This window comes from Sciurus carolinensis (genome assembly GCF_902686445.1).
Source record: "Sciurus carolinensis chromosome 19 unlocalized genomic scaffold, mSciCar1.2 SUPER_34, whole genome shotgun sequence".
NCBI classification, from domain to species: Eukaryota; Metazoa; Chordata; class Mammalia; order Rodentia; family Sciuridae; genus Sciurus; species Sciurus carolinensis.
Genome location: NW_025920112.1, coordinates 5,132,473 through 5,148,459, shown reverse-complemented (window position 1 = coordinate 5,148,459; position 15,987 = coordinate 5,132,473).

Below are 15,987 nucleotides of genomic sequence, written 5' to 3'. Positions count from 1 at the left end.
AGTCGAAGAGTTGAACTAGGTCAGAAATTTAGCCAGACAACAATGGCCCATCTTTTCATAATTTTCAGGCATGACACATTAGCATGGACATCACTTAAGTAAGATGTGTGGAAGGTGAACCTCCAGAGCTGAACTGCAACTCAGCCCCTAGGCCTGTGCCCCCACACTGGGTCACTCATGGATATAATAAATGACTGGTGTCCATCATGGCTAAGGGAGCACAGGGTGTTCTTCCCCAGTGGAAGGATTTGACTGTGGGGCCAAGGGCTGTGGTCACCATGGCCTTCTGTGTACTTCATGGGCATGGAATTTCTTTTTTTCTCTTGTGCCAGATAGATTCACCAGAACTTCTTAGGATTTGATATTTGAATATTTTTAAATTACATTTATACAATAATGTATAACTGTGCTTACAAATTTGTTGGAAATTTTCTCTGAATAGTAGAAAATTATGTGAGTGTAAGTTACCTTCAAATTTGATAGCTAAAGTTTTCCTCTGTGACAGTATTTGACATAGGTTCTGTGACATATTGGATGCATCCCTTAATAAATATAACCATGAAAGATTTATGCACTATATAGGTTATATTTAATCATTAAGAGATGCATTGATAAAAGTACATATTTTATAAAGGATCCATGGAAATGATATGGTAAATCACAAAAATTACTTAACAAAATAAATCCTATTCTAGTAAGGTGATATTATGGCAAGTAGTTTAACTTATAAAACCAGATATGAAGAGCATTTAATCTAATCTTGAATTCCACTCACTGAAATTAGGATAATGCTGAAACCCATTATATCTTTTTGTAAATTAATTTTTATTGTAAAAAAATGGGATACATAGTGTTTCTATTTGTACATGGAGTAACAGCATACCTTTTGCGTAATCATACATTTACATAGGGTAATAATGTTTGATTAATTCTGTTATAATTTCCTTCCCCCCAACCCCTCTCACCCCTCTTTTCCCTCTATATACTCCCTTCCTTCCTCCATTCTTGCCCCCCCTTCCACCCCCCATTATGTGTCATCATCTGCTTATCAGCAAGATCATTTGTCCTTTGGTTATTAGAGATTAGCTTATCTAACTTAGCATGATATTCTCCAATTTCATCCATTTGCCTTCAAATGCCATAATTTTATTATTCTTTATAGCTGAGTAACATTCCATTGTACATATATATCATAGTTACTTTATTCGATCATCAATTGAGGGACATCTAGGTTGGTTCCACAATCTGGCTATTGTGAATTGAGCAGCTATGAACATTGATGTGGCTGTATCTCTGTAGTATGCTGATTTTAATCCTTTGGGTATAGGCCAAGGAGTGGGATAGCTGGTTCGAATGGTGGGTCTATTCTAAGTAAGGAATCTCCATACTGCTTTCCAGAGTGGCCACATTAATTTGCAACCCCACCACCATTGCATGAGTGTACATTTTTCCCCACATCCTCACCAACACTTATTGTTGCTTGTATTCTTGATAATCGCTATTCTAATTGGGAAGGAATGGAATCTTAGGGTAGTTTTGATTTTCATTTCTCTTATTACTAGAGATGTTGAAAAGTTTTTCATATATCTGTTAATTGCTTTTAGACCTTCTGTGAAGGGTCTGTTCATTTCCTTAGCCCATTTATTGATTGGGTTACTTGTATTCTTGGTGTAGAGATTTTTGAGTTCTTTATATACTCTGGAAATTAGTGCTCCATCTGAAGTATGAGTGGCAAAGATTTTCTCCCACTCTGTAGGCTCTCTCTTCACATTGCTGATAGTTTCCTTTGCTGAGAGATAGCTTTTTCGTTTAAATCTATCCCAGTTATTGATTCTTGCTTTTATTTCTTGTGCTATGGGAGTCCTGTTAAGGAAGTCTAATCCTAAGCCAAAATGTTGAAGATTTGGACCTACTTTTTCTTCCATAAGATGCAGGTTCTCTGGTCTGATTCCAAGATTCATGGTCCATTTTAAGTTGATTTTTGTGCAGGGTGAGAGATAGGGGTTGAGTTTCATTCTGTTGCATACGGATTTCCAGTTTTCCCAGAACCATTTTTTGAAGAGGCTACATTTTCTCTAATGCATATTTGTGGCACCTTTGTCTAGTATGAGAAAATTTTATTTATTTGGGTTTGTGTCCATGTCCTCTATTCTGTACCATTGATCTATCTGTCTATTTTGGTACCAATACCATGCTGTTTTGTTACTATTGCTTTGTAGTATAGTTGAATTTCTGGTATTGCAATAGCCCCTGTTTCATTCTTCCTGAGAAAGATTGCTTTAGCTATTCTGGGTTTCATATTCCTTCCGATGAATTTCATGATTTCTTGCTCTATTTCTCTAAGGTACGTCATAGGGATTTTAATTGGAATTGCATTGAATCTGTATAGCGATTTTGGGACTATGGCCATTTTGACAATATTAATTCTGCCTATCCAAGATCATGGGAGATCTTTCCATCTTCTAAGGTCTTCCTCAATTTCATTCTTCAATTTAGAGATTTTTTACCTCTTTGGTTAGATTGATAACCAAGTATTTAATTTTTTGAGGCTATTAAATGGAGTTGTTTTCCTCATTTCCCTTTCAGATGTTTCATTGCTTGCAAATAAAAATATTTAGATTTATGTGTGTTGATTTTATATCCTGCTATTTTGCTGAGTTCATTGAGGAGGTCTAGAAGTTTTCTGGTGGAGTTTTTTGGATCCTCTAAATATAGAATCATGTCATCAGCAAATAGTGACAGCTTAAGTTCCTCTTTTCCTATTCATATCCCTTTAATTTCTTTAGTCTGCCTAATTGCTCTGGCTAGAGTTTCGAGGACAATGTTGAATAGAAGTGGTGAAATAGGACATCACTGTATTGTTCCCATTTTAAAGGTATTGGTTTCAGTTTTTCTCCATGAAGAATGATGTTGGCCTTAGGCTTAGCATAAATAGCCTTTAAAATGTTCAGGTATGTTCCTACTATCCCTATTTTTTGTAGTGTTTTGAGCATGAAGGGGTGTTGTATTTTGTTGAAAGTTATTTCTCTGTCAATTGAAATAACCATATGATTCTTATCCTTAAGTCTATTGATATGATGAACTAAGTTTATTGATTAACAGATGTTAAACTATCCTTGCATTCCAGGGATGAACCCCACTTGATCTTGGTGCACAATTGTCTTAATATGTTTTTGGAAATGGTTTGCCATTATTTTGTTAAGGATCTTTGCATCTAAATTCAACAAACATATTGGTCTAAAATTTTCTTTCCTTCTTGTGTCTTTGCCTGGTTTGTGTACTAGCGTGATCTTAGCTTCATAGAGTGTGTTTGGTAGGGTACCCTCATTTTCTATTTCCTGGAATACTTTGAGAAGAATTGGAATGAGTTCTTCTTTGAAGGTCTTGTAGAACTCGGTTGAGAATCCATCTGGTCCTGGGTTTTTCTTGGATGGTAGGTTTTTAATGGCTTCTTCTATTTCATTGCTTGATATTGATGTGTTTAAATTGTGTATGTCCTCCTGGTTCAGTTTGGGAGAAGCATTTGTCTCTAGAAATTTGTCAATGTCTTTGGAATTTTCTATATATACCACAGTTTCTTTATCCATTCATCAATTGAAGGCCATCTAGGTTGGTTCCACAACCTGGCTATTGTGAACTGAGCAGCTATGAACATTGATGTGGCTGTATCTCTGTAATATGCTGATTTTAAGTCCTTTGGGTATAGGCCAAGGAGTGGGATAGCTGGGTCAAATGGTGGTTCCATTCCAAATTTTCTAAGGAGTCTCCACACTGCTTTCCAGGGTGGCTGCATTAATTTGCAGCCCCACCAGCAATGTATGAGTGTACCTTTCTCTCAACATCCTCCCCAATACCTATTATTGCTTGTATTCTTGATAATTGCCATTCTATTTGGGGTGAGATGGAATCTTAGGGTGGTTTTGATTTGCATTTCCCTTATTACTAGAGATGTTGAACATTTTTCCATATGTGTGTTGATTGTTTGTAGATCTTCTTCTGTGAAGTGTCTACTCATTTCCTTAGTCCATTTGTTGATTGGATTGTTTGCATTCATGGTGTAGAGATTTTGAGTTCTTTATAGATTCTGGAGATTAGTGCTCTATCTGAAGCATGATTGCAAAGATTTTCTCCCACTCTGTAGGCTCTTTCTTTGCATTGCTGATAGTTTCCTTTGCTGAGAGAAAGCTTTTTAGTTTGAATCTATCCCAGTTATTGATTCTTGCTTTTATTTCTTCTGCTATGGGAGTCCTGTTGAGGAAGTCTGGTCCTAAGTCGACAAGTTGAAGCTCTGGACCTACTTTTTCTTCTATAAGATGCAAGGTCTCTGGTCTGATTCTGAGGTCCTTAATCTATATTGAGTTTAGTTTCATGCATGGTGAGAAATATGGGTTTAGTTTCATTCAGTTGCATATGGATTTCCAATTCTCCCAGCACCATATGTTGAAGTGACTAACTTTTCTCCATTGCATATTTTTGGCCCCTTTGTCTAGTATGGGAAAATTGTATTTATTTGGGTTTGTGTCTGTCTCCGCTATTCTGTACCATTGATCCCCCTTTCTATTTTGGTACCAATACCATGCCGTTTTTGTTACTACTGCTTTGTAGTAGAGTTGAAGAACTGGTACTGTGATACACCCTGCTTCACTCTTTCTGCCAAGGATAGCTTTAGGTTATTCTGGGTTTTTTATTCTTCCAGATGAATTTCATAATTGCCTGCTCTATTTCTGTAAGGTACATCATTGGGATTTTAATTGGAATACCATTGAATCTGTATAGCGCTTTTGGTAGTATGGCCATTTTGACAATATTATTTCTTCCTATCCAAGAACATGGGAGATCTTTCCATCTTCTAAGGTTTTCTTTATTTTCTGTTTTTAGTGTTCTGTAGCTCTCATTGTAGAGGTCTTTCACCTCTTTTGTGAGATTGATTCCCAAGTATTTTATTTTTTCAATGCTATTGTGAATGGGGTAGTTTTACTAATTTCTCTTTCTGAAGATTCATCATTTATATATAAAAATGCATTAGACTTATGTGCATTGATCTTATATTCTGCTACTTTACTGAATTCACTTATGAGATCTAAAAGTTTTCTGGTGGAATTTCCTGGTTTCTCTAAGTATATAATCATGTCATCAGCAAATAGGGATAGTTTGAGTTCTTCTTTTCCTATTTGTATCCCTTTAATTCCTTTGGTCTGTCTAATTGCTCTGGCTAGAGTTTCAAGGATGATATTGAAAAGAAGTGGTGAAAGATTGCATCCCTGCCTTGTTCCAGTTTTTAGGGGTAATGCTTTCAATTTTTCACTATTTAGAATGATATTTGCCATGGGCTTAGCATAGATGGCCTTTACATTTTTAAGGAATGTTCCCACTATCCCTGAAGGGATGCTGTATTTTATCAAATTCTTTTTTCTGCATCTATTGAAATAATCATGTGATTCTTGACTTTAAGTGTATTGATTTGGTGAATTACATTTATTGATTTCCTGATGTTGAACCAACCTTGCATCCTTGTAATGAAACCCACTTGATCATGGTGCACTATCTTTTTAATATGTTTTTGTATGCGATTTGCTAAAATTTTGTTGAGAATTTTTTTGTTGATGTTCATTAAGGAAATTGGTCTGAAATTTTCTTTCCTCGATGTGTCTCTGTCTGGTTTAGGTATCAGGGTAACATTGGCTTCATGGAATGAGTTTTGGAGGGTTCCCTCCTCTTCTATTTTCTGGAATACTTTGAGAAGTATTGGAATGAGCTCTTTTTTAAAGGTTTTGTAGAACTCAGCTGAGAACGCATCTGGTCCTGGACTTTTCTTTGTTGGTAGGCTTTTGATGACTTCTTCTATTTCATTTCTTGAAATTGGTCTAGTTAAATTGTGTATGTCCTCCTCGTTCAGTTTAGGCAATTCATATGTCTCTAGAGACCTGCTGATGTCTTCGAAATTTTCTATTTTCTTGTAGTATAGATTTTCAAAATAGCTTCTAATTATGTTTTGTAATTCAATCGTGTCTGTTGTGATATTTCCTTGTTCATTCCGAATTTAAGTGATTTGGGTTTTCTCTCGTCTTCTCTTTGTTAGTATGGATAAAGGTTTATCAATTTTGTTTATTTTTTCGAAGAACCAACTATTTATTTTGTCAATTTTTTTGTATTGTTTCTTTTGTTTTAATTTCATTGATTTCAGCTTGAGATTAACTATTTCCTGTCTTCTACTACTTTTGGTGTTGGTCTGTACTTCTTTTTCTAGGGCTTTGAGTTGTATTGTTAGTTCATTTATTTGTTGAGTTTTACTTCTTTTATTAAATGCACTCCATGAAATAAAATTTCCTCTAAGTACTGCTTTCATAGTGTCCCAGAGATTTTGATATGATGTTTCTTTGTTCTCATTTACATCTAAGAATTTTTTAATTTCCTTCCTAATATCTTCTGTTATCCATTCATCATATAATACCATATTGTTTAATCTCCAAGTGTTGGAGTAGTTTCTGTTTTTTACTCTTTCTTTTATTTCTAACTTCAATCCATTATGATCTGATAGAATAAAAGTAGTGTCTCTATCTTCCTGTATTTGCTAACATTAGCTTTGTGGCATAATATAAGGTCTATTTTAGAGAAGGACCCATGTGCTGCTGAGAAGAAAGTGTATTCGCTCTTGGTTGGATTGTATATTCTATAAATGTCTGTTAAATCTAAATTATTGATTGTGTTATTGAGATCTATGGTTTCTTTGTTCAATTTTTGTTTGGAAGATCTGTCCAGGGGTGAGAGAGGTGTGTTAAAATCACCTAGTATTATTGTGTTACGGTCTATTTGGTTTCTAAATTTGAGAAGGCTTTGTTTGACATACATGGATGAGCCACTGTTTGGAGCACAGATGTTTATGATTGGTATAACTTGCTGTTTTATGCTTCCATTAAGCAGTATGAAATGTCCTTCTTTATCCCTCTGACTAATTTTGCTTGAAGTCCACATTATCTAAAATGACGATGGATACTCTATGTTTTTTGCTGAGTCCATGTGCATGGTATGTTTTTCCCCATCCTTTCACCTTTGGTCTATGGGTATCTCTTTCTATGAGGTGAGTCTCTTGCAGGCAACATATTGTTGGATCTTTCCTTTTAATCCAATCTGCTACTCTATGTTTTTTGATTGATGAATTCAGGCCATTAACATTCAGGGTTATTATTGAGATATCATTTGTATTCCTGGTCATTTGGTTCATTTTTTAAAATTTATTTATTTATTTATTTATTTATTAATTTTTGACACACCTTGGTTTCTCCTTTATTTGACAGTTCCTTTAGGATAATTCCTCCCTTTGCTGATTTGCTTCTTTGTTATTTATCTCTTCCTCATGGAATATTTTCCTGAGAATGTTCTGTAATGCTGGTTTTCTTTTTGTAAATTCTTTTAGCTTTTCTTTATCATGGAATGATTTTATTTCATCATCATATTTGAACGTAAATTATGCTGGTTATAAGATTCTTGGTTGGCATCCATTTTCTTTCAGAGCTGGAAAAATGTTGTTCCAGGCCCTTCTAGCTTTTAGGGTCTGGATTAAAAAATATGCGGATATCCGTATTGGTTTTCCCCTAAATGTAATTTGATTCTTTTCTCTCAAAGCCTTTAAAAATCTGTCTTTATTTTGTATGTTCGGTATTTTCATTATAATGTGCCTTGGTGTGGGTCTGTTGTAATTTTGTGTATTTTGAGTCCTATAAGCCTCTTGAACTTGATTTTCCATTTCATTTTTCAGATTTGGGAAATTTTCTGATACTATTTCATTGAATAGATTGTTCTTTCCTTTGGTTTGTTTCTATAAGCCTTCCTCAATCCCAATAATTCTCAGATTTGGCCTTTTCATGATATCCCATAATTCTTGGAGATTCTGTTCATGATTTCTTACCATCTTCTCTGTTTGTTCAACTTTGTTTTCAAGGTTAAATATTTTGTCTTCAATATCTGAGGTTCTGTCTTCCAGGTGTTCTATCCTATTGGTTATGCTTTCTATGGAGTTCTTCATTTGGTTTATTGTTTCCTTTATTTCAAGTATTTCTGTTTGGTTTTTTTCAATATCTCTAACTCTTTATTGAAATGATCTTTTGCTTCCTGTATTTGCTCTTATAACTGTCGATTGGTGCGATCATTCAATGCCTGCATTTGCTCTTTCATCCCATCGTTTGCTTCTCTGATCATTTTAATTATGTACATTCTGAACTCCCTTTCTGTCATTTCTTCTGCCATGCTGTCATTGGATTTTATCAAAGTAGCATCTAGATTTTTTGGGGGCATATTCTTCCCTTGTTTTCTCATATTGTTCAGGAATCAGTGGGTAATTAAGATATTGCACATTTCCTCTATTGACTTATAATGTCCCTGAAGATTGCTAGTATATCCCCTCTTATCCTTCAGTAGCCTTCAGTCTTGTAGGATGTTGATAATGCAGTGCTCCACAAGGAAGCTCCCTCTCTAGGGTTGGTGACCCTCAGGTTGGGTATATTCCCTGATAGTGGGCATAGGTGCTTCCACTTGTTGACCAATGGTCATCCAAAGGGGAACTAGGCTGCGGGCTGAGGCAAGGCCTCTTTGAGCTTGTATCTCAGGTTTTACTGTCCTCAACTGGCAGGGAAGACTCACCCATTGTGGAGGTCTTGCTGGTCAGTTCCCCTCCTAGAAGTTCCCCTCAATCTACAACTACTGCCTGGGCTGGGCTGTCTTCCTCTGCAATGTTCACAGGGGCCAGGGCCTACCTAATGGGACTGGGAGCCTCACCCTTCACAGACACGTCTCCTTAGGCTGCCTCTCCTCAGAGAATCTGCCCGCAGTCCTGTAAACTTCGCTCCGCCCCTAGGCGTGTCTCTGTGCGGCTCTTCCACCTAGAAGCCTGTCCTCAGCACCCTGCTCTGCACCTAAACACCTGGCTATGCGACCCCTCCGCTGAGCCACCACCTGGAGCCCCATACAGTATCTCCGAGAGCCAGAGACCTGCCACACATCTCTTCCTCCAGACAGCCGCCCGGTTTCCAATGCAGTCACTAGGAGTCCAAGCAACTCACTTCGCGTCTCCTCCTCCCGCCAACCGCCCGTAGTCCTAGGCAATAACTCCAAGTGCAAGTGACCCTCCCTGTTCCTCCTCCTCCTTGGGGTAGCCCCCTGGGTGTTTAGCAGCAGTCACTCGGAGACCAAGCGACCCACCGCGCTCCACCTCCAGGCAGGCCACTGGTGTTCAGGAGCGGTCGCTTTGAGTCCAAACAACTCACCACTCACCTCCTTCTCTGGCAACTGCCTGTGGCTCTGATGCAGTCACTCCAGTCCTAGGGACCTGCTGCGCTTCTCCTCTTCCTCTGGGCAGCTCTTCAGTGTTCAGAAGTGGTTGTTCTGAGTCCAAACAGCTCGCCACGCAGCTCCTCCTCAGGCAGTCGCCCAGAGCCCCAGTGGTTGCTCCGAGTCCAAGTGCTGTGCTGAACCACCTCCTCTACGATGATCCCAGTTGTCCATGTTTACCACTGCAGTGGGGGGGAGGGGCGTCTCGCGGAGCAACTCTACTTCACAAAATTCCCTGCGTTCCAGGTCTACCACCCCATCCGGGATGCCTCCCCAATGGGAGATACTCACACGGCGGCTTTGAGTTGGTCCCAAGTCTCTCACTATCTCCTCTTTTGAATCCTGCATCCTGGAGCAACATGAGATGCAGCCATCCTCTAGTCCGCCATCTTGAAACCCTCCCAGAATTTTCTATTTTGTTGGAATACAGATTTCAAATTATCTTCTCATTGTGTTCTGTATCTCAGTGTTATCTGTTGTTACGTTTTCTTTTTCATCATGAATTTTAGTTATTTGAGTTTTCTCTCTCCTTCTCTTTGTTAATGTGGCTAACAGTTTGTCTATTTTGTTTACTTTTTCAATGAACCAACTTTGTTTTGTCTATTATTTGAATTGTTTCTTTTGTTTCAATTTTATTGATTCCAGTTCTGATTTTAATTATTTCCAGTCTTCTACTACATTTACTGTTATTCTGTTCTTGTTTTTCTAGGTCTTTGAGCTGTAATGTTAGGTCAGTTAGTTGTTGACTTTTCATTCTTTTCTGGAATGTGCTCCATGTAATGAATTTTCCTCTTAGTATGGCTTTCCTTGTGTCCCAGAGATTTTGATATGCTTTATCATCGTTCTCACTGATCTCTAAGAATTTTTTAATCTCCTCCCATATGTTTTCTGTCATTCTTGTTTCATTCAATAGCATATTATTTAGTCTCCACGTGTTGGAGTAATTTCTGTTCTTTATTTTTTCATTGATTTGTACCCTCAGTCCATTATGATCTGATAAAACTCAAGGCAGCATCTCTATTTTTTTGCATTTCATAATTGCTGCTTTGTGGCATAACTTATGGTCTGTTTTCGAGAAGGATTCAGGTGCTGCAGAAAAGAAAGTGAATCTGCTCATTCATAGATGGAATATTCTATACATGTCTATTAAGTATAGGTTATTGATTGTGTTATAGAATTCTATGGTTTCTTGGTTTGGTTTTAGTTTGGAATAACTATCTATTGGTGACAGCGGTGCGTTAAAGTCACCCAGAATTATTGTCTTGCTGTCTATTTGATTCCTGAAATTGAGAAGGATTTGTTTGATGTACAGGGATGCACAATTGTTTGGAGCATAAATATTTATGATCGTTATCTCTTCCTGATTTATGGTTCCCTTAAGCAGTATGAAATGTCCTTCTTTATGCATTCTCACTAACTTTGGCTTGAAGTCCACTTTATCTGAGATAAGGATGGAAACCCCTGCTTTTCTACTGTGTCTATGTGCGTGGTAGGTTTTTTCCCATCCTTTCACTTTTAGTCTGTGGACGTCTTTTTCTATGAGATGAGTCTCTTGCAGGCAGCATATTGTTAGGTCTTTCTTTTTAATCCATTCTGCCAGTCTACATCTTTTGATTGATGAGTTTAGGCCATTAACATTCAGGGTTATTATTGAGATATGATTTGTATTCCCAGTCATTTGGCTTATTTTTTATTTTTAAGTTGGCTTGGTTTCTCCATTGAGTGGTTTTTCTCTAAGGTACTTCCTCCCTTTGCTGATCTACATTGTTGTTTCTCATTTCTTCCTCATGGAATATTTTGTTGAGAACATTCTGTACCACAGGCTTTCTATTTGTAAATTCTTTTAACTATTGTTTATCATGGAAGGATTTTATTTCATCTTCAAATCTGAAGGTTAATTTTGCTGTATATAGGATTCTGAATTGGCAACCATGTCTTTCAGAGCTTGAATTATGTTGTTCCTGACCATTCTAACTTTTAGAGTCTGGGTTGAGAAGTCTGCTGCTATTCATATTGGTTTCCCCCTATATATAATCTGATGCTTTTCTCTCATGGCCTTCAAAATCCTATCTTCATTTTGAATGTTAGGCATTTTCATTATAATATGACTTGGTGTGGATCTGTTGTGATTCTGTGCATTTGGTGTTCTTTAAACCTCTTGTATTTGATTTTCCATTTCATTCTCCAGGTTTGGGAATTTTTCTGCTATTATTTCATTGAATAGATTGTTCATTCCTTTGTTTTGTATCTCTGTGCCTTTCTCAATTCCAATAATTCTTAAATTTGGTCTTTTCATGATGTTCCATAGTTCTTGGAGATTCTGTTCATAATGTCTTATCATCTTTCTCTTTGGGGAAGCTTATTTTCAAGATTCAATATTTTGTCTTGATTGTCTCAGGTTCTGTCTTCAAAGTGGACTAGTCTTTTGGTGATTCTTTCCATTGAGATTTTATTTGGTTTATTGATTCCTTTATTTCAAGGATTTCAGTTTGTTTTTTTTTTTTTTTTTTTTTTTGAGAATCTCTATCTCTTTGTTGAAATGATCTTTTTCTTCCTGTAGTTGCTCTTTCAGCTTATTGGTGTTATCATTCATTGCCTTCATTTGCTCTCTTATCTCATCCTTTGCTTCATGAATCATCTTAATCATGTATAATCTGAAGTCCTTTTCTGACATTTCTTCTAACATACTGTCATTGGATTCTATTAATATAGAATCTAGATTTCTTTGTATCATTTTCTTCCCTTGTTTTCTCATTTTGTTCATGTATCTTCCCCTCAAGTAGTGCACATCTGGGTTATTGCAGATTTCCAACTATATGCTTATAATGGCCCTATAGGTTTCCAAAACCTTTTCTATAAGGGGAGATCAATATTAGCAGTGCCCAATTCAGACACTATGCAATACTAGACCAAATAACCCCTTGAGGACAATAACAATATTGTTATAATAAAGAGAATGTGTTCAAATATTATCTTCAGTAAAACGAAGATTTGCAATAAGGTCTGCAGTTTCTAGTGGAGGACAAAGAGGATGCAGAGGGATCTAGAATGTAGCTGTTAACTGAAGAAAATAATATACAGAAGTTCTACGTAATAAAAGTGTAATAATGTAATGGAAAGAAATTGGATGTTAGCATGCAAAAAAGGGAGAAGGAGACTCTGAGAGAACAAGTAAACAAAAGGAAAAGAGAGCAAGAAAAGTAAAGAAATAAAAACTTAAAATTTTTCAATAAGGAGAAAAAATAAAATGTACAGTATAACAGTCATATAGTAATGAAACCTCCCAGAATTCAGTAGCTTGGTGCATGAGAGGTACCTGACAATGAGTTTCAAGTCTTCAGGAGGCATCTCAGGATGGGATTTGCCCCACCTGAAGATTGGAGCTACAGCTCCCAGGATTTTGCAAGATGGCCACTCTGGCTTCCAAATGTGCTGCAAATGGGGAGCTGCAGCTCCAGGGTGTGGACGTGGTCAGCTGGAGGACCTGGAGGCGGGGTGCAGTTGGTCAGGCAGGGGTCCTAGAGGTCGGGTGTGTTTGGTGTGGTTGCGGGATCCTGTAGGCCAGGTGCTATCAGTCGGTCTGGGATCTGGTGATAGGGTGCAGTCAGTTGGTCTGGGGGTCCTCCAGCAAGGAGCAGTCAGTGGATGTGAGGGCCCCAGAGGCAGTGAGTGATCAGTCTGGCTGACGGATCCTGGAGACGGGGCTCAGTCAGTCTGGACAGGGTTCCTATGTGGCCTGGCTGTTGTCTCAAAATGGTGGCAGCCACGTGTAATCAAACCTGCATGTACTGTAACAGTGAACTTGCAGGCAACAGCAGGCAGCTGGTACTCCACTGATGGTCAGCGATCAGTTTGCTGACTTTTGTGGGATGATCAGGAGGTGAACCACGTGCGTTGGGTGATGGATTGGTGTAATACAGGCATTGGACAGGAGAGATGCAGGCAAATGGCGGATGATAGGAGCATGCCAGTGAGCAATCTGCACTCAGAAACGGTGTCGATATGCTGGCAGTCTGCTGGTTATCATAGCAGAAAAATGGGGTAAACAGCAGGGGATTGATAAGCAGCAAAAACTGCCTCACCAAGAAACAGATATCCTCTGCTTGAAACCGGGGTTAAGGAAAGACAGGGAAGGCAGCCTCCCTCTAGTCTGCCATCTTGGATCTCGGATCCCCATTTTATCATTTTCCTGAGAACAGCTGTATGACTCTCCTCACAGCTTCCTTTATCTGTTTGTTCCTGAGAGTGTAGATGGGAGGATTCAAGAAGGGAGAAACCATGGTATATAAGGCAGAGAGAATGATTTTCTGCAATGTGTCAGAGGATGCTGTAGGTCTCATGTATACACATGCACCAGAAATAAAGAAGACAGACACCACGTGGATGAGAGGGGTGCAGGTGAAGGCCTTCCCAGTCTCTCTGGTGGGAAATTTCAGCATAGCAGAAAATATGCAAATATATGACATGGTAATAAAAGTAAAGCAACCACCACAGACCACCATGGCAGAGACCAGAAGAAGGACCATGCTACTGGTGGTGTCAGAGCAGGAGAGCGTCAGCAGAGAGGGGAGATCACAGAAGAACTGATGGACCTCATTTGATGACAGAAGGACAGCTGGAAGGTGTTCCCAGTATGCACACCTGCATACACTAGGCCACTGAACAGGGAAGCCAGGGTCATTTGGACACATAAATGAGCGTTCATGATGATCGGGTACTGGAGGGGCTGGCAGATGACCACATAGTGGACCCAGGCCATGATGGAGAGAAACATAATGTCCACATATGCACAAAAAAATGACCAAGAATATCTGGACTGCACAGCCAGCCACTGAATTGGCCCTGTTGCCAGTGAGAGGGTTGACAAAGGCATTGGGGACAGTGATGGAAATGAAGCACATGTCCAAGGTGGACAGCTTCCTGAGGAAGAAGTACATGGGTGTGTGCAGGTTCTGGTCAGCAGTGGTGACAGTGATGATGAGCAGGTTCCCTAACAAGATACCCAGGTAGGTCACTGTGAATACTGTGAAATAGAGGACTCTCATATTCCAGCCATCAGGAGAAGCTCAGGAGGAGAAATTCAGTTACCATGTTGGAATTGGCCATGTAGTAGAAATTCTTATGATCTGGGAAATAAAGATATAAAATGGAAGCAAAGCATGATAATGCAATTACGCTACATATTCATGTCCAGTGTTTTTTGGTATTTTGAGTTTCTTTCTCAGCAGAGGAAAGGTCACTCTTGGTTTTCTGATATGTTTAATCATTTCTAATCAGAAAGTACCTCCCAGGGCAGATGCGAAGGCTTGCAGCCCAGTGTCTGGGTGTGACCTGCAGGGTTGTCCTCAGCTTTTCCATCATGCCTCCCATGACCTCCTGAGCCTCCCATGCAGAGCACTTGCAGGGGCTGCTCACCTCCTCTCCTGCCTGGCCACCTGTGTGACAGTCTGTACTTTAATTCTCTACAATTTAGTATCTCTCCTTTTTCATTAATACAATTTTTACATTATTTGGTCATTGCATCCACACTTAAAATTTCAAATTTCAAATTATAATTCATAATTCAAATTATAATTAATTTTCATTTATTTTATTGGAATATATATATAACCTTGGAGTACTTATCTCCATGAATGTGAAAAATTACACTCATGAGGAAACAGTCTCTAATAGACAGTCATTCCCATTTCAGGTCTGCAGTGAGTGAACACTCAGGTGACCAGGCTTTACCTGGACAGTTTTCTAGTTCCCTGCCCTCCCTGCTGCTCCCCAGGATATGATGGTGCTGTCTCATGGCCACACACCCTCAACCAGATATATTCCAGCTCCCACTGGGGCTCTCTTTCCCTCTCCAATAGATCAGGGTAAGGACTTTAAAGCTCCAGGTTCCAATCTAGCTGAGATTCCCCTAAACTTGTCATTTTACTTTAATATGTTTTTCTCTGTGTTCAGCACCATGACGTTGAGGATTCCTTTGTCTATACATATTTAGCTTAGCTTTTTTTGGCACCTTCCATTGTATACCTTCCCTCTCAATAGCGTCATTATTGTACAAAATACCTGATGGTATACCCTAAAAGGAGGATTTTGCTTATAGTTGCAACACCTCTGCAGCATCTCAGACTAGTTTAATCATATCACAAACATCATAATTGCCTCTGCCCTCTGCAACTTGAGTCCTCCTCAGCACCTTGCCAGGTTAACCACACTCACCCATAGAGAAGCTTCCTTCCTGCTGAACCTACATCTCTGGAAATGTGTGCATCCCCAGGGTCAGGGGTTGGTGGCCAGACACAGGTAAGTTGGTGCTAATTTCTCAGTTTTGACAAAGTTCATTGGGTCCTACTCAGTCTACCTGCAATCTGTTTCCCACCTGATTCCCCATTCTTCCCTGACACAAACCTGGAGTTCACTCCTGAGGGATATCCTTGTTCACAGTATACCCTGCAACTTGCAGAGAGACTTCCTTTTGTTACTTGATACAGTGCTTTAATTTTCTCCATTCCTATATACCGGACTTTAAAGGAGAATAAAATGCAATTTTCCTCTGAAAACTGCTTTACAATCTCAAATTTTTTCCACTTTACTGTAGTGTTAGAAATGAGCATGTTATACAACCTTTCAGTATATCACTCTGTATTTATCACTGAAATCACTGGCTCG